This window comes from Dendrobates tinctorius, unplaced genomic scaffold, assembly GCF_039654945.1.
Source record: "Dendrobates tinctorius isolate UK_male_01 unplaced genomic scaffold, ASM3965494v1 ptg000023l, whole genome shotgun sequence".
Lineage (NCBI taxonomy): Eukaryota > Metazoa > Chordata > Amphibia > Anura > Dendrobatidae > Dendrobates > Dendrobates tinctorius.
The window spans coordinates 14,827,124-14,852,233 of record NW_027361691.1 but is presented as its reverse complement, the minus strand read 5'-3'; the positions used below and the strand labels follow the sequence as shown (position 1 = coordinate 14,852,233).

Sequence of the window (25,110 nt, the reverse complement as noted above, 5' to 3'; positions counted from 1 at the left end):
GAATTTGTGATTGCAATCATTTTCAGTATGAAACTGAGTATTATCTGACAGAATTGTAGGGGTGTCAATACTTTTGGCCACAACTGTACCTCCTATCTATCTACCTATCTATATATCTATCTATCTATAATCTATCTATTATCTATCTATCTATCTATCTAGATGTTATCTATTGTTGATCTATTATCTATCATCTATCTATGTAGCTGTTACCTATCTATCTCTTATCTATTATATATCCATTATCTATCTATCTATCTATTTATCTATTTATTATCTATCCATCCATCTATCTATCTATTTATTATCTATCCATCCATCTATCTATCTATTTATTATCTATCCATCCATCCATCCATCCATCTATCTATCCTCAGAGATTTCTCACTTCTAGCCTCTCCTCTTGCCTCCTCCTCACATCATGATCTCCCAGACTTCTCCCGTGCTTCCTCCATACTATGGAACTTCCCCGCTGTGTATGAAGCCACAGTTTAATCTCCTAAATGCACGTACAGGCTTAAGTCCCTTAAGTGGACTAAAAATAAGTAGAATATTAATGTATCTTCTAACTTATTCTATTTCTCTTCCACCAGAAACCTATATTTGACTTTCTAAACATAGAGTTCTGGTGCCGTGGCTTATCCTGAGTAATGAATGCTCTCGCCCATGCCAAATAACATCTCGGGGGTGCAGACGCACTGAGACAAGATAAGGTCCTAATGCGATGACTTTCTGTCCTCCTGGACAAACACAAGACAAGTGATTCCTTCATATTTCTCTAGAGGAACCGCACCATTGATTTTCCCCAAACTGCTATCCTAGATAAACCTGGAGTAATCTCTGTGCAGCAGAAATGTGAGGTCTACACAGATTAATCGCCCCTCTAATGCCTGTTTAATTAAGGGTTGTATCACAATTACACCTTCCCTCTTCCATCTGGAAGCGCATGCAAATGTGGGCAATGCATGATTAACATTACGGTGCACTACCACTTAAAATTTTAACAAACGATTCAAAAAGACTTGATAAAAATCTGCTGCTCAGTAAGTGTTATAAAGTGTCTTATAAGTGGTATAAAATAGCGCCCATCATCTGTAAGCAATGCAGGGGGTGAGAACCTGCAACTAGTAGATCAGAATAATTTCTTGCCTTCCGGGAATTTTAGAGAGTAAAGACTGTTATGATGGCGGTCATCTCGGTAGTGAGTAATGAAGTGTCCTTTAAGTATAGCCAAACTACAAGCTCCAGACCCCTCGGTGACCTACAAGTGATAGCTTGCAGTTATTACGCTAGGGTAGGGGGTTTTCAAAGTGGGTTTTTATGTCCATAAAATTTTTAAATTCAAATTTTTTTTTTAACAGACGTTACATTTTTTTATGGCCTGGTGACACATGAGATGCTTAGCACAAAACTTGTGCAAAAAATGTGAGCCCATTCACCAACGTCAAGGTAATCTCATGGATCGGATGGGTCCCTGACCGAACTGCCCAGTATGAACACTTACCTATGACTAATATCTTGGTAAAGCCTAAATTTATGGGTTGGTCGGAAAATGATGTGATTAGATGTAATTAAAATCACTGCATGGTGAAGGTAAGATGGGCTCACATTTTCTGGCCAAATTTTGTGCTAAGCATCTCATGTGTTTTTCCTAAATTTCAAAAGCCATTACGCTATTCACACTTCATGCATTTCACATTGACATGCCTTAATGCAATTGAGTGCAACCATTTCCTCATTTTGATATGTAAGCTGTTTTTGGTATGCACTTGCTGTGGTACAGTAAAGGGTGGTTTACTGGATGGGAGATACATTTCTCCCAGCAGGTTAATGTTTGGCCGGGTTTTTCCCTAAAGACAGGACCTGCGATGATGTCATGGTCACGTGATCAGCCCATGTGATGTCTACCTCACTGGTGGGAGGGGTTATGGACTATGTAATGGAGGTTGGTGTTTGGCACATGGTGAGTGTGTCTGGAAGTTACAGGAACTTGGCTGGACTTAGCCTGAACTTGTGTACAGGATCCCCGTGCTGCAGGACTATGGCAGCAAGACTCACAACAACCCTGGGAATGGCACCTGGCAGATGCCACAGGACCTGGCAGCCGCTTAGTTAAGCCCGTCCTGTGCAAGGGGTGAGTATGGGACCAGTGGTTCTCCAAGCTGGAGTACATTTATGTTTTTCCTTACTTTCTGTTAATCTGCAGTTTGCAACGTGACATTAAACCACTAAAATTGGACTTTAACCCTGTTTGTTGCCTCATTACTGCATCCCTGCCATTACCTACCGGAGTGAATCCCTACATTGTTCAGACTAGTTTTTGATGTGCCGTCAGTTTTCTGTTATTTGTATGTTAGCTTTCTGACTGAGCACTCCGCTCTTCACCATGCAGTGATTTTAATTACATCTAATCACATCAGGTTCCAACCAACCCATAAATATTGGCTTTACCAAGATATAAGCCATAGGTAAGTGTTCATACTGGGCAGTTAGGTCAGGGACCCATCCAATCCATTCTGAAGAACGCATGCGTATTGAACGCATGCGTACGTATGTCCTTGCGTACCAATGCGTTCCCATAGACAGTAATGCGTTGTTTTGTCGCACTTGAGCCGCAATAATCATCCGCATGCGTATCGCTGCGCATATTTGACGCCTCAAAAAATTCAACATGTTGCGTTCACTGCACACCGCCACACACTGCGAAACGTCGCATTCGTACGCATCCGCAAGCGAACGCATGCAAACGCATGTTCCTGCGTACACCATGTTAAAGATATGTACGCATGACGATCTATGCGGATCAAACACTGCACACAGATACGCAAATACAGTCATGGCCAAAAGTATTGACACCCCTACAATTCTGTCAGATAATACTCAGTTTCTTCCTGAAAATGATTGCAAACACAAATTCTTTGGTATTATTATCTTCATTTAATTTGTCTTAAATGAAAAAACACAAAAGAGAATGAAGCAAAAAGCAAAACATTGATCATTTCACACAAAACTCCAAAAATGGGCCGGACAAAAGTATTGGCACCCTCAGCCTAATACTTGGTTGCACAACCTTTAGCCAAAATAACTGCGACCAACCGCTTCCGGTAACCATCAATGAGTTTCTTACAATGCTCTGCTGGAATTTTAGACCATTTTTCTTTGGCAAACTACTCCAGGTCCCTGAAATTTGAAGGGTGTCTTCTCCAAACTGCCATTTTTAGATCTCTCCACAGGTGTTCTATGGGATTCAGGTCTGGACTCATTGCTGGCCACCTTAGAAGTCTCCAGTGCTTTCTCTCAAACCATTTTCTAGTGCTTTTTGAAGTGTGTTTTGGGTCATTGTCCTGCTGGAAGACCCATGACCTCTGAGGTAGACCCAGCTTTCTCACACTGGGCCCTAAATTATGCTGCAAAATTTGTTGGTAGTCTTCTGACTTCATAATGCCATGCACACGGTCAAGCAGTCCAGTGCCAGAGGCAGCAAAGCAACCCCAAAACATCAGGGAACCTCCGCCATGTTTGACTGTAGGGACCGTGTACTTTTCTTTGAATGCCTCTTTTTTCTCCTGTAAACTCTATGTTGATGCTTTTGACCTAAAAGCTCTACTTTTGTCTCATCTGACCAGAGAACATTCTTCCAAAATGTTTTAGGCTTTTTCAGGTAAGTTTTGGCAAACTCCAGCCTGGCTTTTTTATGTCTCGGGGTAAGAAGTGGAGTCTTCCTGGGTCTCCTACCATACAATGCCTTTTCATTCAGATGCCGACGGATAGTACGGGTTGACACCGTTGTACCCTCGGACTGCAGGGCAGCTTGAACTTGTTTGGATGTTAGTCGAGGTTCTTTATCCAACATCCGCACAATCTTGCATTGAAATCTCTTGTCAATTTTTCTTTTCTGGCCACATCTAGAGAGGTTAGCCACAGTGCCATGGGCTTTAAACTTCTTGATGACACTGCGCACGGTAGACACAGGAACATTCAGGTCTTTGGAGATGGACTTGTAGCCTTGAGATTGCTCATGCTTCCTCACAATTTGGTTTCTCAAGTCCTCAGACAGTTCTTTGGTCTTCTTTCTTTTCTCCATGCTCAATGTGGTACACACAAGGACATAGGACAGAGGTTGAGTCAACTTTAATCCATGTCAACTGGCTGCAAATGTGATTTAGTTATTGCCAACACCTGTTAGGTGCCACAGGTAAGTTACAGGTGCTGGTAATTACACAAATTAGAGAAGCATCACATGATTTTTCGAGCAGTGCCAATACTTTTGTCCACCCTCTTTGTTATGTTTGGTGTGGAATTATATCCAATTTGGCTTTAGGACAATTCTTTTTGTGTTTTTTCATTTAAGACAAATTAAATGAAGATAATAATACCAAAGAATTTGTGTTTGCAATCATTTTCAGGAAGAAACTGAGTATTATCTGAGAGAATTGCAGGGGTGTCAATACTTTTGGCCATGACTGTATGAAACCAGCCTTATAGACATTTTCCGGCTAAACCCAACAGACAAGTCACCGCGATCCACCGGGCGCTGTTAGTGTAAGTCATTTGACAGATCCTGCACTGGTTTGAGGTTTCCATTATAGACGGACACCAAACATTTGTGAACAGTGCCGAAGCGTACTGAAAATGTAGTCATTTATCACAAATTTTGTAATTTTCCAAAATTTAGTAAGAAGCTAGAGAAGCCAAATTTTTCTAGCAGGAAAAGAAGCAAATGGTAAGACATAGTGATGATATTTGCTCTGACTTTTTGACAAATCTACCAATAAATAGAGATAAAAAAAAAGGGAAAAAAAACACTGACCAAAAATAAATAAAGGATTACATGTCCCTAGGGAACGGCCTACCGGTGTATTGTGTCACAGTTTAGACAGCGATAGATATGAACCAGCTGTGTATTCATCTAAATTATGGTAGCCTATCTCTCACAAGGGAGATTGCCAGACTGATGTGGCGGGCACTTCAACATAATGAGAAAAATCAGTTACACTGGAGGGCTCGGGTAAGGGCATGAAAGGGAATGAGGAAATCTGAGAAGAAGGATGTCAAAACATTTTGTGAATGATGTAAACACATGGCAGGTTTGCTCGAGAGGGAGGAGGTGGCCGAAAAAAAAAATAAAGTGCTCCTGAAAAGCGGGGGCTTACAATCCTGGGTGAAGACATTGACATTAATGAACCCTATTTGAAATTCAAGGTAAAGTACTGTAACAAAGAGAACATTGTAGATGTGATAATGGGGAACGGTCTACCGGGACGGCACTGTGGAATTTAATCCGTAATTCCAGGCTGTGCAGCTGCTGGGAGCTTTGTCTTCTCGAATGGCTAACAGTCTATACAGCATCGGTGGAGGTAGCCAATTAAATGAATGATATGTAGGACTCTACCAAACACTGTAGCGGAGATGGGTGTAGTAAGCAAAATTTTTAATGCCCTACGAATTTTCAATGTTTGAAAGCCAAATCTGTCAATCAAGTAAGAGGAGTGCAAAGATAGGCGAAAAACAAGTAGGTGGTAAGGTGCACTGAATTGTTTGGCTAACCCAGGGGTGCATGGAGTGCCTATCCATGGTTTGAACATTTATTTTGTGCTCCCTTGAAAACCCTTGAAGTGCCAGGCCACCCAATTTTGCTTGAATATATAAAATAAAATCTATTGTAAACGACTACCCAAAATGGTGTTGAAGGAAAGTGTTTCTTGACAATTGTGAGCCAAGATACCGCCTACTAAAAAAGTTGCATCAACAATCATACATTGCGCTGCTTGCTAATAGCAAAACTAAGCAAAGTACAAGTATATCCATGTGGCGTGGACCTACTGGGATGCACATTTCACAGGAGAAGGGTTGGACGCCAAGATGTAAGGGACTTATAAGCCAGCCTACATCGAGACTGGTCTACTCAAATAAGTGGTCTTCTCCAAAGGTTTCAATGTATGACCTTGTAATTACAGCTGACCACAAACATCTCCTGTATTGGTCAACTACTGGGTAATGCCTGAGTCTTATGTTCCTATGTAAAGCCAAGCCGGGAGATATAGGTGCTGGCTCAACTATCGTTTCGGCCAACGGCTAACTAATGTATGGCTAACTTAAGACCACTGGTGAAAATGAAGCGTGGCTTTTTAGGGCACCAAAGACATGCAGCAAAATCCCTCATATTCTTGGCGGTGTTGAATAAATAGTTCAGCTATGTCTGAACAACCCATTTTCATATACAGCTTTTGAAAAATGTTCAGGGAAATCCTTTTTTCAGGATCTTCATTTTCTAGACAGAGTGGAAAATGAATGACTACAAAAAGTAGTTATCATCCTGGAGAACCTCTCCTATCCTTCACTACACAAACAACCCAATAATGTGAAGGAACATTGTGTAATGCTTTATTTTTGGGAAACTTGATGCTCACTGCCAGTCTTTCCATAGGTTACTGATTGCTTGGAGTTCCTGCCAGGGGACCATCTGTATCCTGATCAGTATTAAGAGACCCATCTAAGAAGTATAGACTCTCCAAAATGTAGAACTCATTTCAGACACGCGTAATGATTTTTGGTTACTGCCATGCATCAAGGCTCCATTTTGGACAATCACGATTTCTTAGATGATTCTCCAGAGAGAGGATAACCTTCAATCTTGGCAAGAAAATCCTGTAAGGAGACCAGATGAGAATGGAGTCCTATTGGAAACTCTTCATGGGAACAAAAAGTATGCACATTACTAATAAGACTCCATACTTAGGTGGTCTCATTAATGAGAGCCGATTCTTCAAAGTTGTTGAAATCAAATGCAAACATCTTGGAACAGGAGAAATGGTGTTTATCGACCCAGAAGAAAAATGTAGTAACAACCCTCCCCTTACCTTGTGAAGTTAAAACATCCCCTATAAAAGAGGTGATACGGCCAACTTAAAGAGGACCTGTCACTTGGAAAATTGAAAGTTCCAATGTTCATAATTTTCCAATTTTTCGTTGCCCTCATGCTAATCTGCTACCGGTGAGTATGTCACAACATGCATTACACTAACATATGTAATCCCTGACAAAGGGGGGAAAAAAAAAATGCTGCAGTGGTGCTTTAGGATGGATTGACAAATCTTTGAGAAGACACTCCAGCCGATTATAGCTGTTACGAAAAACACCGAAGTCATTGAGTTCATGAAACACTTGTAAACAATCAGGACTGTGAAAACTGCCATTAACCTCTTGGTTGGATCTCTCGCCATCGATGATCTGATGGATATTTTTGGAAACGTATTAACAAGAACTGTCTGTCATTGTGGGAGTCCATCAGAAAGGGCACTTTCTTTGAAAAGTTCTTCATCAAGTTGCTCACATCTCTGGTGTAAGGAATACGTCGAAAAACAAGCTGCACAACATACTACAATAACCGAACGCTCTACGTCAAGTGAAGTTTAAGTCCTAAAGGACTCTTCTCCATTCCTAAGATCTGACCTCCTCTTCCCTGTATGTAAATCAAATGGGTGGGTACTTGAGAAGAAGTTGCCCACAGAGAATAACTGAAGACCTTTCCCACTTAGATAAAAAGGCTTGATTTTACCTACATCGAATAAGGTCCATATGTCAAGAATGGAGAGACACAAGAACAAAAATAAGAAAAATAGAAGCTAGATGAAGGTTCAGAACAGCAACATTTACAACAGGTAAAAATGGACATATTTATATCAAGTGACAGGTCCTCTTTCAATAGACATTTAAGTAGGGTTAAAATAGGGCATGCTCAAAATGTCCACATAACAGCTCGTGAAAACACGCTTAAAGGGTTTGTTCACTACTAGGACAACCCCTTCTTAATCTGAATGTCTGCCTCAGTTAAAATAAAAACACTTATACTCACCTCTCGTGCCGATGCGGTTCCCAGGGATCACGTGAGGTTGTACGCCACGGGAGCCCAGCGCTCAATCAGCACTGGCATCACTGTTCCCACCTTCAAATGTATAAGTAATCAAGAGGCAGTAAGAGCTGCGGTTGGGTGTTTACTTCCTGTTGATTAGCTTGGACATGGAAACGAGGCTAATAAACTCAAGTGTGCACAAAACATAGGAACTGGAGTGCAGAAACATGGCAGCAGGACTAAAGAGCTGAAATGGGAAATTTTGGTCAGTAACAGTTGGCAGTTGTTCAACGAAGGGCTGGAAAGTAGCACAATAATGAGTGTCTGCAGGAACAGTGAATCACGGGCGAGGTTTCTCGCAAGTTTATGGCTCCAATTCAGCAAATGGAGATGGGGATTTGGTCAGGATTAATGGTGTCCTCAATGCTGAGAAATACAGGCAAATACTTATCCACCATGCAATACCATCCGGGAGGCATGCGATTGGCTCCAAATCTATTCTGCAGTAGGACAACGACCCCAAACATCCAGCAAATGTCTTTAAGAACTATCTTCAGAATAAAGAAGAACAAGGAGTTCTAGAAGTGATGACCCGGCCCCCGCAGAGCCCTGATCTCAAATCATCCAGTCTGTCTGGGATCACATGAAGACACAGAAGGATTTGTACAAGCGACATCCACAGAAGATCTGTGGTTAGTTCTCTAAGATGATTGGAACAACCTCCCTACCGAGTTCCCCTAAAAAATGTACATAGAAGATAGATACAGTTTTGAAGGCAGAAAGCGGGTCATATCAAATATTGATTTAATTTAAATTTATCTTATGTTCATTCACTCAACTGATAAAAACAAACCAGTAACACTTCTATTAAAAAAAAACCAAAAAAACATTTTTACTCTGCAGCATTTTTTCGACACCTACCTAAAACGGTACGCTACATAAATGGATAGTTGGCCATATCTCAGAACACAGAGGAGCAGAATGAAAAGGAAAAAATAATTTCAGGAGAACAACAATATGTACACCAGGTGAAAAATATTAGTATCCGGTCCTCCATAAGCAAGGGGATCCCTAAGATCTACATTGTCTGCCACTATGATATTTATAGTATATACCTAATCAGCTGCCACTATGGTATATATGGCTTTGGTAATAGAATACTGTGAGGATTTGCAAAGTTACAGGAAAGCCAGCTCCGTAGAGTCGCTAATTCTAAACGTGTGAGTCCGTAACACAGTGCGTGAAAGTTGATACCGTGCAACAGTCGGTTTCTGGCACAGAAATGATGTGAATATGCAGCGGCAGGGAGGCTCTCTGCGGGATAAATTCTTCAGAGGGATGTGCTATAACATCCAGTGTTGTTAATAGCAGTATGGTATAGTGCTGAACGCCCCGGGCAGGAGGCAGACACAATACTCAAGGACTCACAAACTATAACTCTTTTTAAAGGGACTCTTAGTTGTGGTTCATGAGCTATGGCGTGCATTGCAGATCCCTTCCATAAATCAGGTAAAATACTTCTTTTCCAAGTCGAGGTCTAGCAAAGTCTTATTTTTCGCATTCCCTTAGTAAAAAGAAAAAAAAAACCCTAAAACTAATAATAAAATGAAATCTCCCTACATCCCGGTGCTAAGCTGAGACGGATGTGTATCTCAGCGTTTAATCTACTGTTATCACCATCAAGGTCACCTTCAAGGTATCTTAGATGATATATAAGGAAGAGGCGTACACCACTATATCCCTCAGGTGTCGTTCCGGGAGACATGGCTTTCCCGCTATTGCGTGGGTTGAAGGAAACAAAGGCAGCGATGAGCAGAATTACTTAAACAATTTTGATGATATCGTCTATGGCTTGTGTGATTTTTCTGTTGCTGTTCCGCCATAACTCATAGATAATTAGGATTAGATTTCATTTATTTAATCAGCTCCTGATGGCATTGTGGCAGAGGAGGAGGCAATCAACCCATTACGTTGTGGTCTTAGGATGGCGGTACATAGGGTCCCCAACGGTCACCAAGCACACTAGACTAAAGTTGGCCAAACCTGTCTATCCCGGGAGATCACCTGAAATTCTAAAGTGTATGGGGGCCTTTTGACTCTCCTCCGACAGATGATATCAGATGAGGGTCGGCAGTTTGTATTTCAATGGCCAACCCTTTTATTTCTCTGGGAGATAAGCTGCTGCCAGAGCTGCCTGGAAGAGGCTTTCTCCATGATCCCCTTTGAAAACACATGAAGTTTGGTCAAGCTGAACGTTCATGTGTACGGGGAGAAACAGCTGTCGGCCAAATGTTTGTTCATGCATATGGGGGCCATAAAGGTCTGTTATGCAGACCCCACAACCAACTGGACTGTTGTATGGTGTCTCCTAGAGGGCAGAGATTACCTCTGCTGTGGGGCATGCATTTTCATTTTTTCCTTTAAAGAACCCCTCCCATAAATGTATTTTTTTTTACTAAATTTGTGCATACAGTATATCACAAAAGTGAGTACACCTCTCACATTTTTGTAAATATTTTATTATAACTTTTCATGGGACAACACAGAAGATTTGACCCTTTGATACAATGTAAAGTAGTCAGTGTACAGCTTGTATAAGTGTGTAAACTTTTTGTGCCCTATAAATAACTCAACACACACCCATTAATGTCTAAACTGCTAGCAACAAAAGTGAGTACACCCCTAAGTAAAAATGATCAAAATAGCCATTTTCCTGCTCCGGTGTCATGTCACTCATTAGAGTTAGGTCTCAGGTGTGAATGGGGAGCAGGTGTAGTAAATTTGGTGCTATCGCTCTCACAGTCTCTCGTACTGGTCACTGGAAGTTTAGGATGGTGTCTCAGGGAAAGAACTCTCTGAGGATCTGAAAAAAAGATTTGTTGCTCTACATAGAGATGGCATACGTTGCTGAAGACAAGCAGACTAAGGACATGGATTACTGGAACCATGTCGTGTGATCTGATTAGACCAAGATAAACTTATTTGGTTCTGATGGTCTCAAGCATGTGTGGAGGCAATTAGGTGAGGAGTACAGAGAAAAGTGTATCTTGCCTACAGTCAAGCATGGTGGTGAGAGTGACATGGTTTGGGTTTATATGAGTGTTCCCGGCAGTGGGGAGCTACTGTTCATAGAGGGAACCATGAAGGCCAGCATGTACTGTGAAACACTGAAATAGAGCATGATCCCCGGTCCTTTGGAAACTGGGCCGCAAGGCAGTACTCCAACATGATGACGACCCCAAACAAGACCACTGCCTTGCTTAAGAAACAGAGGGTAAAGGTGCTGGACTGACCAAACATGTCTCCAGACCTAAACTCTATTCAGCATCTGTGAGGCATCCTCAAATGGAAAGTGGAGGATCGCAAGGTCTCTAACATCCACCAGCTCCATGATGTCCTCAAGGAGTAGTGGAAGAGGACTCCAGTGACAACCTGTGAAGCTCTAGTTAAATCCATGCCTAAGATTGTTAAGGCAGTGCTTGAAAATAATGATGGCCACACAAAATATTGACACTTTGGGCACAATTTGGCCATTGTCACTTAGTGGTCACTTAGTGGTGTACTCACTTTTGTTGTCAGCGGTTTCAACATTTACAAAAATATAAGGGGTGTAATCACTTTTAGGATATTCTGTATGTGTATGTAGTGTAGAGTGTGTGTTAATATGTTCACCTACCGCCGTCTTCTCCGGCAACCAACAATGTTCTGCTCCTCTTCTCAGTGACGCCAGCGCTCTTCAGACTCTCCGGCTCACTCTAAGCTCTATGCGTGAGCCCAAAGTTGCTTTGTAAGCCTTCTCCTGAAGCTCCACAGCCTTACAATGTAAAAGCCACTTCCTGGTCACCCGAAGCGCAGTGTGGCTCGGAGAGTCTGCAGAGCGATGACGTCACTGAGAAGAGGAGCAGAATGGAGGAGATGATGGTAGGTGAGTATATTAAGGATTTGCTATGTCGTACAGAATAGTTTCATAACCATTTATTGGCGTCATATCCAAACAACATAGTCATCTGCATGAGCTCTAAGGGTCTGTGTGCTCATGACGTCTTTTTCAGGCAGATTCGCCCAGGAAACCTACTTGAAAAAGAAGAAAATGCTTAGGAAATGCTCAAAAGAATGAACATATGCATTTCTATCTAAAAATTACTTGCATTTTATATGTTCAGGCTTTTGAGCATCTTTTAACCACATAAGGTTTCAAAAGACTCCAAGCGATTAAAAGAAGTGAGTGGAACATTCTTTGGGCTTCGGAAGACGCTCTGTAATTTACAAGTCAATGGGAAGGCTTACAAGACACCTGGAAGAAGCCCGACCGTCTTGTTTGAGCATTTCCCCAGTGTTTTCGCTAACGGTTTCTTCAATGTTGAATGGAGAGAAGAAAATGATCGGAAAACATCAGTAAAAAAAATCTAAAAACAATGGAAAAGTGCTCAAAATAAGCGCCGGCAGTCAAAAAAACGACAAAGGAAGCCCTCAGGAAATGACAGAAAAGATGCAAACAAAGATGATTCAGGACAAAAAAAGGCAGATGTGTCACACTTCTAGTGGCGGCTAAATTCCCTTAAACGGGTTGTCGTAGCACTCAAATTTTAAAATGGTGGATCCTTTTGTTCTAAAAGAAGGTGTCTGCTACTAAACAACCCCTTCTTAAATGCTTACATGGCCCATATAAAATAAAAAAAGTAAATAACATCTACTCACCTCCTACACCAGATCCATTCAAGCAATGTTGGCACTGTGATTCCCAATGCTTGGTTATGTCACGTAAGCACTGCAGCCTATCCAGTGGTCACTTGTAGGCTGCAGTGATCACATGACACAATAATGTTACCCGAGAGTCAGGAATCACAATGTTGCCATCCATTAAATTTCACCAGTCTGAGTGCTGAGTATGGTTTTTTTTACGTTATATGGAGCCTGGAAAAATTAAAGCAGGGGTTATCCAGTTGTGGACAACACCTTTAAGAACAAAAGGATCAGCCATGTTAAAATGTAATAGCCTGATCATTCTTTATCCCACAACTGCCTCTGAGGGAAAGTCAGGACTGGTGGTCCGACATCTGTGACCCTAACAGATCCCAAGAATGAGATTCACAAGTCTCCTATTTGGCTAGAGCAGTCATCATACATGAGCACTACTACTCCATTCATTAGAATGATCTACATGAGTGATGGAGACCTTCCTCGGTTGCATTGGCTATGCGCATGCATGACCACCATTCTGTTCAAACAAGGGACTCCCTCCATGTTCCCCATGTGAATGCAGTGATAGAAGGTGAATGGGTGACTAACCTTTCATTTACTGTTGCAAAATACATAGAAATGAATGGATCAGTGGTCTCACATACGCAGTACCACTCCCATAGACCCACAAAAGTGAAGGAAGCAGTGTCTGCGCATGCGCATTACCTCTCCCATAGAGCCATAAAAATGAAAGGAGCAGTGTTCGCGCATGTGCAGTACCATAGACCCATAGAAGTGAAAGGAGAAGTGGTCGCACAAGCTCATTACCACTCCCATAGAGCCATAGAAGTGAAAGGAGCAGTGGTCGCACATGCGCATTACCACTACCATAGAGCTATAGATGTAAATGGAGCAGTGGTCTCACATGACCATTAACACTCCCATAGAGTCATAGAAGTGAAAGGACCAGAGGTTGCGTATGCGCATTAACACTCCCATAGAGCCATAGAAGTGAAAGGAGCAGAGGTTGCGCATGCGCATTAACACTCCCATAGAGCCATAGAAGTGAAAGGAGCAGAGGTTGTGCATACACATTAACACTCCCATAGAGCCATAGTAGTGAAATGAGCAGTGGCCGGGCATGCGCATTACCGTTCCCATACAGCCATAGAAGTGAAAGGAGCAGAGGTCGCGCATGCACATTACCACTCCCAGAGAACGATAGAAGGGAAAGGAGCAGTGGTCATTCATGCATAATTCCACTCCATTCACATGGCAAATAAGACCTCTTTTCTTGTGATTAGGGTTCCCATTGGTTGGGATCATACATTTATCCCCAATCGCATGAAAAGGTGATAAATGTTATTTGTGAGATAATTACCTAATGTGTATGAACACCTCAAAGTGGTTTCCCAAGAATATGACATTGAAGGCCTATCCTAAGCTTACGTGATCCATCTAAAAGTCTTGGATAACCCTCTAAAAGATCTTGATCATAGCCGGAATGGATATAATGGGCGGGTGGCCGATAGAGGTGAACGCAGCCAGTCAGCATTGACCGTTCTGGCTGTGGAGAGCGTCTCCTCCAGGCCTATCCTGTGTTCACTGCAATCACTTCCCGCATATTTATCGTGTAGGATGAATAAAGTTGCAATTAAATAAAGTAACACTCGAGGAAAATACAACCGCTCTTGAGGCAAATTACCTGGAATATGGAAAAAATTAAAACATTTCAAAAGCAGTACTTCAACGTAAAGGGGATTATAAACATTTTAATAAAGCCCGGCTTTGAGGTAGGAGGCGCTTTCACTGCACTTGACTCTGCGGAATGATCTGACTCTCTAGGGGTTTAAGGACATTGTTGTTCCTGGTTACAACAAGTAAAAAAAAAAAAAGAACAAGCGCTATGTATTAAAAATGTCACCTAATTGGGATGACTGATTTCACCGAATTACATATAGGCATTGAATGGGTTCACCGATACTGTACAACAAAATTTTGGCAAATATTTGTACCACGTGAGTTTAGGTACTTAACACTCAATACTGCACCCACGCCCCTTCTGCTAAACCGTCAAATTGTGTGGAGGTCACCTACGTTTGGGTTGAGTCTACACAACCACCCCTCTGTCTGGTTCGCTGAATGCCAAAATTTGCTTCCAGGAAATTTAGGTCTGTTGGGAAGAGGGTGTAGATACTGCAGTCACAACTGAATAGGAAAGGGAGCTAAAAACTCCTTAGGTAACATGTGAGGAGACCAATGGGAAGAATTATTTACGGTACATGTTTTTTTATGGGGGCGCGCGTGGTGGACCGGTTACCAATTTTATTTGAAAAATTTAAAAATTTTGGCACACTCCACTAGACGTCATATTATTGAGATATTCAACGTAGGAGCACGATTCAAGGGGAGAATATGTGTAATACTGGTATTGTAAGTAGGCATCATAGGGTCCGTGAGACCTTAGAGCACAACAGCTACCATCCAAGCATATAACTCAGTGATCTGCCAATTTTGTGATAAAGCTACACACCTGCAAATGATGCGCTGTATCCAAAATTCTCTATTCTTCTTTCTTGGACTCCTTTAGAATTCATAGGTCCTGTCAAAACAAAAAAAAAATATATATACGATATACATATATATAGGGGAACATATGTCACTTACTATTGCTTATGTCACTGAAATAAACTTACCGGTAGGTAAAGTAATAGAATAAAAAATGTAAAGGCAAGAAAAAAGAAGAAAAATTAAAGAAAATGTACCGTAATACAATTATGTAAAGCAATGGAACACAAAATGTAAAAGCTATAAAAAATAAACAAAGTATAAAAATGTAAGTTTTCCTTAAAAAAAGCATCTATATATATATATATATATATATATATATATATATATACACATATATATATATACACACACACACATTTTTAAGAAACACACAAAAAAAATTTAATTTTTTTTTAAGTGTATTTTAACGTGGCAGAATACAAGAATACCACCTATTGCTGCACATACTGAATTAAAAAAAGATATAAAAATATTAAATGAAGCAAAGTAAAATGCAATTTAAAAAAAAATTATATAAATACGGTATATACCGTATATGCATTTTTTTTATTTTATTGTATCTTACTTTGCTTCATTTTATAATTGTGTTTTATATTCATTTTTTTACTCTCAGTTGTTATTTTTGACGTTATGTGAAAAAGTATTTAAGTATCTGCTTGTGGTGCAGGTATTGATCTTAAACATTCATGTGTAGTCATGGTAAGGTGGGCAAAATCGAGGTGTTTCTCATGCTGCTTTGAAAGGTGGGGGAAGGGTAATTGCACAATATGGGGGTTGGTGGAGTGGGGGGGATGAGCCACAATCTCTATTCTTGACTGTGGATTGTCATGGAAACTTAAGCTTGATTAGAGAGTAGACGTCTCGCGATCCGTACTTACTGAGCGGTGGCGCTCACACACACTCATGTATCCAGAGATAACTCGGTGATAATGATTCCGGGTTCTGTAACTTACTGTTGCCATAGTAATATCGATAGAATCTCACGTAAACCACAAGGAAGCACAATCATATCCCGAGCATTTGCACTACTGTTACAATGTAGAGTTTGACATTTAATACAACAATCTAGTTTAAGATCTTTAATATTTTAAAAAAGGTTGCGTCACTTCCCACAAATAAGTTTATTACCCGATGTAAACGCCGCTGTTCTCCTGAATTCGCCGTTGTTTTCCATTTGTTCCAGAGCCTCTCCGTTCCTGAGATATGACCTCCTCTTCCCTTTATCTAAATCTAGCCTTTATAGCCAAGTGGGCGTGGTTCTATGTAGACATCTACTTGAGGACCACGCCTAGTTGGCTACGCAGACTAGGTTTATATAGATTAAAAAAGGAGGTCGTATCTCAGGAACGGAGAGGCGCAGAGACAAAAGAAAAATAACACTGGATTCAGGAGAACATCGGCATTTTTACCAGGTATTAAAAAATCACATATTTATAGCAAGTGACAGGTCCTCTGTTAGGTCAATGCCACAGAAACTAAAATAATTTAAAGCATTGTCTACTTAACACAACCCATTCTCTGGTGTGGGGGGATCTGCTACAAATAACAAGTCCCTCTCTAAAGGACCAAGCATATCCATAGATCCATTTTATATGAGAAGTGTGTAATGTTATATTTCCCCTGTGGTGGCGCTGCTGAGAAATTGAACAGCCACACTGTTTCTTAAAGAATACAGCAAATGATAGGACCAGGGACAGCTCCGATCTCTCATTAGCCAAAATGGCGCAAACACATTGTTCATCCGGTGTACGCCTGACAATAGCTCGAGATTAGCTCTCGCCCACCATATCTCTCCATACACTCCTCCAAGTGATTACCAGGCTGTTGTGATCTGTGATCTTGAGAACGAGGACTCTAAGATGCCCCCAATGGAGCATATCCATCCTAATTATCAGACAGAGCGGAGAAAGTGCATCACAAATGTGGCAAAATGCGCTAAAGATGGCTTTTTTTTCACGCAAGTTGTTCCAGATTTCTCAGACATTTAGCATAATAAATCTCTCTATGTGTCTAGTATATTCTCCGATGATACTTCGATTTTAATATTAAAAGCATTGTCCCATGTCATGCCTTTTAGAGTATAGAGACCTCATAGTCAAAGGTTCCCTGTTTAGAACCCTTTCTATGAATCCGAGCAGAGTCGTGAACAGGCTTTGGAGGACTAAGACTTTTTATCTATTGCTTAGGCTACCATACATTTGATTGGTCGCATGCAATACTATAATTATCCTATAGGGGCTGCTGCAGGGAAAACGATTCACTGCCAGACCTGCAGCGATCAACTGATTGCCAAAGCAGCTCCTCTTATTTTTAGATCTTATTTTATCCCTGTAGATTGGACAACCCCTTTTCTTTTTTTGCACGTATCTTGGAATTATTCTGATCAGTACAGTCCTGCAAACCATCAAATTATGTATTTTCAATAATTTCAAAGGATTTTCAGGATCCAAATGTGAGATCAGTGCTCAATACAGGACATCCTTCCGTCTAACTCAGCATGCTATATTGGGGCATAGACAGCTGCTGTCTCCTACAAACCGGGGTGCCAAAGCATTATACAGCCACTAACTATTAAGGACAATTTATAGATTCAAGGTCCTAAAAGTCCACAATTGCATGATAACTGCCCTTTAAAGTGTCGTCCTCATTAAACTGTTATCTATCACTCTTCAGGAGAGCAAAGAGTGGAGGGATGGTGTGCTCCCGAAGAGAGTTGAGCGAATATATTCGGAATCGCTTGCCAAATCTGAATTTGCCATTTTCGTGCCATATTATTATTATTTATTGTTATAGCGCCATTTATTCCATGGCGCTTTACATGTGAGGAGGGGTATACATAATAAAATCAAGTACAATAATGTTAAACAATACAAGTCATGACTGGTACAGGATGAGAGAGGACCCTGCCCGCGAAGGCTCACAATCTACAAGGGATGGGTGAGAATACAGTAGGCGAGGGTAGAGCTGGTCATGCAGCGGTTTGGTCGATCGGTGGTTACTGCAGGTTATAGGCTTGTCGGAAGAGGTAGGTCTTCAGGCTCTTTTTGAAGGTTTTGATGGTAGGTGAGAGTCTGATATGCTGTGGTAGAGAGTTCCAGAGTAGGGGTGATGCGCGGGAGAAATCGTGTATGCGATTGTGGGAAGAGGAGATAAGAGGGGAGTAGAGAAGGAGATCTTGTGAGGATCGGAGGTTGCGTGCAGGAAAGTACCGGGAGACGAGATCACAGATGTACGGAGGAGACAGGTTGTGGATGGCTTTGTATATCATAGTTAGGGTTTTGTACTGGAGTCTCTGGGCAATGGGGAGCCAGTGAAGGGAAGGGATTGACAGAGGGGAGAAGCTGGGGAATAGCGGGGGGACAGGTGGATTAGTCGGGCAGCAAAGTTTAGAATAGATTGGAGGGGTGCGAGAGTGTTCGAGGGGAGGCCACAGAGCAGGAGGTTGCAGTAGTCAAGGCGAGAGATGATGAGGGCATGGACTAGGGTTTTTGCAGATTTTTGGTTGAGGAATGAACGGATTCATGAAATATTTTTGAGTTGAAGTCGGCAGGAAGTGGAAAGGGCTTGGATATGTGGTTTGAAGATTGGTACTCTATTCGTGCTGAATTTATATTTGATGATCGGTTATGATCATTTCTACTCTCATTGGCTCCAATGACGTTTGGTTGTGTTCGGGGAATACTGCCAAAACAATATTCGCCGCCAAACGTAATCGGATGCGAATTTTGAAAAGTTTACTCAACTCTAATCCCAAAGACTGATAGTTTTGACCAGGGCTGTGGAGTCGGTAAGCCAAACCTCCAACTCCAACTCCTCAATTTCAATGACACTAACTCTTATTCCAACTCCGACTCCACCAAAATGGGCTCCGACTCCGACTCCACAGCTTTGCCAGGGGTTGTGGAGTCGGTCAGCCAAACCTCCAACTCCGACTCCTCAATTTCAATGACACCGACTCTTATTCCAACTCCGACTCCACCAAAATGGACTCCAACTCCACAGCTCTGCCAGGGGCTGTGGAGTCGGTCAGCCAAACCTCCGACTCCTCAATTTCAATGACACCGACTCCAACTCCACCAAAATGGGCTCCGATTCCACAGCCCTGGTTTTGACCACCATCTAACCCGAACTGTGTGCTTTCCGATTCTGCGACCAGGACGCTTTGCTCCTGCAACATCAGAGGAGCTCTGTAGTTGGCTGAATCCAGCGATCCAGGCAGCTACAGAGCAGCGTTTACAAACTCTATAACAAAGATCTTGTAAAGTCATGCCCAGGAATCCAGCCACCTCTAACAGGAAACAATCAGTGAAGAATGAAATTAAAAGTTCTTCTGTTCTTGAGAACATAGAAGAGGTAAATTATCAAATTTGTTTGTTTACAAGCACTTTGTAAATTTACCCATTTACGATTATGAGGATACCCCTTTAAAGCCACCAGACTTATAGCAGTGAGGACACCACTTCTTGTTATGTATCCTGGTTTTTATGCATTGTTGTAACCATCCACATCAATGTCTACATCCATAGTGATGAACATGTGGATATTGATTTGATGATGTTTTGGATACACACAACGTAAATCGATGGATCGGTGGATGATATAAATGATTGATTCCAAATAGTGGCAGCTAAACTGTATTTCAACACTCCCATACACCCCCCCAAAAAAAGAAAAATTAAAAAACAACAACTAAAGCCTCCGTGCGTAAAACACAAAGCAGTCGCTCTGCAGTTCTTAGCACCAGCAGTCAACAATTCGCCCGCTTATGTCGCCGGCAACAGATTACAGCTATCAGAAATTAGCTGAGCCAAATATTTTTTTTTAAGGAAGACAAGTAGCAGTCAATCCTGCATTGTGCAGATAATTGATCATTATACTTGTATTACTCTGGGCCAGAAGACTGATCTCATAATTAACTGGGACTCGGCTTCTAATTAGGATATTTGTTATTCATGTTTGGCAGGGAGAATCAAGTGCAGAGAAATTAACATAACGCTTTAACCTAAAAAAAAATAAATATATATATATATATATATATATATATAGTGAAAGAACGTTTTTGCAGTAAATGTAAACTTATGATTACAGGTGACATTCTTAATGAGGAGAAAATCTGCTCATGATTTTTCGATTTTTTTTTTTTTTTTTTACTCTCTGAAACTTGGATGATGAGAAACAGACTTGTTATTATTGACCTTCCATAGTTGTCATTAGACGATCAACTGTGTTAGTGTCTTGGGGGCTCAAGCCCTTCACGTCTGTCACGCGTTACAATATTTGCTGTATTTACATGACATTCGCCTTGAAGGAAAAAAAAAGAAGAAGAATGAACCAAGAGGCTAAAGAAGGTTTCTATTAAAAGAAAAAAAAACTGCAGAAAATATAAAAAAAAATTCAAAAATGCTAGTATATGACCAGACTAGAGCATACTGCGATTTTTTACTCTTGGACTTGAGGTATATGTAAACAATAGCCCATGTGAACTAACACATACCCTATCATTGGGTCCATGAGCTGTCCATTTTCCTCACGGCACAAAAATACATTTGTCTGAATGTACCCTAACTTATGGCTATCATATTCCTCACCATCCATTACACCGATGCCTCTACCTTGTGCCAGTCATTGCACTGGTTACCCATCCACTCCAGAGTTCAATATAAACTTATCACTCTCACCCACAAAACGCTCCCCGGTTCAGCACCACCCTACATCTCCTCCCTTGTTTCAGTATACCACCCTACCCGTGCCCTCCGTTCTGCTAATGACCTGAGGTTAACATCCTCAATAATCAGACCCTCCCACTCCCATCTCCAAGACTTATCATGTGCTGCGCCAATTCTTTGGAATGTACTACCCAGGTTAATATGATTAATCCCCACAGTTTTAAGTGTGCCCTAAAAATGCATTTCTTCAGACTGGCCTACCGCCACAACACATTTAACTATCCCTGTGTTGACCATTAAAAATTTTCTCCATAACCACTAGGGCAGCACTTTCTCCTCCATAACCTGGGGCAACAACCCACATTAAAATATGGGCTATATCAGATAGCACCTTGACTTGGTTGGGTGGCTTTGATCAAAAAAATGTTACTCAGTACCTAACATTCTTAACGTTTACCGCGATGGTGGAGGTCAGACATTCATTAGTGGCAGCATGCTGAAGCAAATCCAACAGTTATAAAGCACACAGCAGAATAAACTATTAGGCTCCTGAGTCCTATCACGTGGCCTATCAGGTAATAGTGGGGGTTGCAATGAATTTGGCTTGGGGCTGAATTGAGGAGTGGACTAAGGGCTCATGCGCTCATCAGTGATTTTCTCAAAAGACAAAATTAGGTCCAAGTTTCATCAGCACTTTCGATCAGAGATTCTTTCTTCAGATGTTCATCAGCATTTCGTCAGATGATGAGATATAAAAAAAGTTTCTCCAGCTTCTCCAATTTATCAGTTCATGATGGCATCCGGGTGTCGTCTGATTTTTTTAACGGACCTATTGGCTTTTACTTTACGGATTAAGATGGGAAATGTCTCCGCGGCTTTGTACAGACGGTCAGCAAAAAAAATCACCATGTGAAAGGCCCTATAGACTATTACAGGTACGAGCGATCTCTGTGAAAAACATGGATACCACTCGTACTAGAAAAACAGCCTTAATATTGCTGACTTCACAAAAATTGTCTCCCAATTCTCTCAAACTCCTGAGTAGCACATGGTCTGTGATTAGCAAGAAATATCATCCTTATAGCTATGCTAATGAACTATATACATGCCAACAGTTCCCAAATTTCCTAGGACAGGCAAACTTGGGGCTGTTCCGGACCAAAAAGGAGCTCCTGCTTTCAAGGTGTGACGGGGTGAAACTTAAAATTCCTGTACTGTTAACTTTAGACTTCCACTGGACTGGACTTTTCCTAGACTAGACTTCTACAGGAGCGGACTTCTACTGGAGCAGACTTCTACTGGACCGAACTTCTACTGCAGTGGTGTTCTAATGGAGCAGACTTCTACTGGAGCAGTCTTCTATTGGAGCAGCCTTCTACTGGAGCAGTCTTCTATTGGAGCAGCCTTCTACTGGAGCAGTCTTCTATTGGAGCAGACTTCTACTGGAGCAGTCTTCTACTGGAGCAGTATTCTACTGGAACAGTCTTCTATTGGAGCAGACTTCTACTGCAGTGGTCTCCTGCTAGAGCAGACTTCTACTGGAGCAGTCTTCTATTGGAGCAGACTTTGACTGGAGCAGTCTTCTACTGGAGCAGACTTCTACTGGAGCAGTCTTCTACCGGAGCAGTCTTCTACTGGAGCGGACGTCTACTGCAGTGGTCTCCTACTGCAGTGGTCTTCTACTGGAGATGTCTTCTGTTGGAGCAGACTTCTACTGGAGTGGATTCTACTGAACTGGACTTCTACTGAAGATCCACATATAGTGGTCTTTAGTATGGATGCTAAAATGAGTCCTAATTACCCCGTCTAAAAGCAGACTAAGTCATAGGGCAGTAATGTTTTACAGTGCTGAAAAACTTTTGTTCAAATTCTGCCAAAGGCGACATCTTCATAAAGTTTGTATGTTCTCCCTTTTTTGTATGGGGGTTCCTATCACCCTCCAAAAACATACTGATACTGAAGTGAGCCCCAATGGAGACAGTGAAAACAATAAATAAAATAATAAATAGGCCTGAAAACTGAGTTGTAAAACATGAAGTAGATATAAAAAAAGACAACATTTTGGTAATAATTTGCATTTTTTCAACTTGTGTTTTTCTACTTTTTACCCTCACAACATCATATATGACTCACACACTGCGCCGCGAGAAACATTCATTTGGTCTTTAGAGGAACATTCCCAGAGAAGTCATTTCAGTGTGAAAAAGTCTCAGGGGGTTAAATTTAGACCCTAACCTCTGACTGCTTAGAGGTTAAGGCCTTCTGTCAAGGACACATCAAAGTCCTGAGCGCACCAACATCAGGGGACGCTGCCAATTATATCAATGAAATGTGATGCCTGTTCTTAATTACGTGGCGTACACAAAGAAAATTCTGGATACAGAATTAAGTCTTGTACTGCCGTACTTCATTCAGGGCCCAAGTTGTATGTTGTCATTATTTTGGAACCTATGGATGTCGTCTACGGTCGGAAACCTCACCTGTGTATCCATCCTAAGATTTTCCCGATAGAAGCCAAGAGGAAAAATTATGCCATGTTCCACCAATGAGATATTTTTTTGAATTATGACATAGCCCTTTGATCACCGTTCTATCTATATCTACGTCTATGAGAATACTGATTGCTTATAGTATATGAACTCCCTTTATAAGCACAGACACTTTTTTGAACAGTCCTCATGGATTAACTCTTATTTTTTCTTGGGAAGATAGTCTTATCTAATACTTGTGCAATCCTTTCTGTACATGTTCAGCACTTTATTTTTATAGGGTCTTAACAATTTTTGGCTTGTAAAATTTGCAATGAATTTCATTATCTGTTGTTTTTTTTCTCTCTGGAGGTCTAAACCTATGTTAAAACCGATGAAAAAAGCCATACCTGGGACAAAAAAAGGAACAAAATAAGCCACGAATACTTACATTTGGAGTTCTCCTGCAAAAATGCTTAAAAAAACACTAGAAAAATTTTACAAAAATATTGCTCCAATAGATATGAAGATGACTTGTAGACATGTATACAGGGTTAGACTAAACCGGCGCTAGTCCACTAGAAGAAAACTGCCTGTTTACTGCAGACAGGACTTCACAGGGAAGGAAGATACGGGAAATCTTTTTATCACCATTTAAAAGAAGAGAAATCCTTGATGTTTTATAGCTATTGAGGAAATGAAATCCATTTCAGATGTGCTGACAGCAGCAACTTGACGCTTTCTCTGCAGCTTCCCCCGACAATTAATCTTTTTATCTTTGATATAACAGGAATTTTGCCTGTTACTCCATAGGATCTCCTCTTTCCATCTGTAATTTGTATTAGGGTATGTGTTAGAGGATGTAGTTTTGTAACTGATGGAGAATCTCATATTAGAGATGACTGCAATGGACAGTTGTTCAACTTTTTTTTTTATACATGGTGGCTCAGTGGTTAGCACTGAAACGTGGCTCAGTGGTTAGCACTGCATGGTGGCAAAGTGGTTAGCACTATATGGTAGCTCAGTGGTTAGCACTGCACGGTGGCAAAGTGGTTAGCACTGTATGTTGGCTCAGTGGTTAGCACTGTATGGTGGCTCAGTGGTTAGCACTGTATGGTAGCTCAGTGGTTAGCATCGTATGCTGGCTCAGTGGTTAGCACTGTATGGTGGCTGAGTGGTTAGCACTGTATGGTAGCTCAGTGGTTAGCACTGTATGGTAGCTCAGTGGTTAGCACTGTATGGTGGCTCAGTGGTTAGCACTGTATGTTAGCTCAGTGGTTGGCACTGTATGGTGCCTCAGTGGTTAGCACCATATGCTGGCTCAGTGGTTAGCACTGCACGGTGGCAAAGTGGTTAGCACTGTATGGTAGCTCAGTGGTTAGCACTGTATGTTGGCTCAGTGGTTAGCACTGTGTTGGCTCAGTGGTTAGCACTGTATGGTGGCTCAGTGGTTGGCACTGTATGGTGGCTCAGTGGTTAGCACTGTATGTTGGCTCAGTGGTTGGCACTGTATGGTGGCTCAGTGGTTAGCACTGTATGGTGGCTCAGTGGTTGGCACTGTATGGTGGCTCAGTGGTTAGCACTGTATGGTAGCTCAGTGGTTAGCACTGTATGGTAGCTCAGTGGTTAGCACCATATGCTGGCTCAGTGGTTAGCACTGTATGGTAGCTCAGTAGCTAGCACTGCAAGGTGGCAAAGTGGTTAGCACTGTATGGTAGCTCAATGGTTAGCACAGTATAGTGACTCTGGTTAGAACTGTGTTGGCTCAGTGGTTAGCACTGTATGTTGGCTCAGTGGTTGGCACTGTATGGTGGCTCAGTGGTTAGCACTGCAGCCTTGCAGCGCTGGAGTCCTGGGTTTTAATCAAACTTCT

At 41.5% G+C, this 25,110-nt stretch overlaps 1 protein-coding gene across 1 annotated transcript in view; it reads right to left on the bottom strand.

The window, feature by feature from the left end:
- Positions 1–25,110, bottom strand: part of FAT3 (FAT atypical cadherin 3) — a 745,842-nt gene that overhangs the window by 599,440 nt on the left and 121,292 nt on the right. Inside the window, exon 2 of the mRNA XM_073569283.1 lies at positions 15,066–15,134. The gene's annotated coding sequence lies outside the window, so the exon portion shown is untranslated. The remainder of the gene's footprint in view (positions 1–15,065; positions 15,135–25,110) is intronic.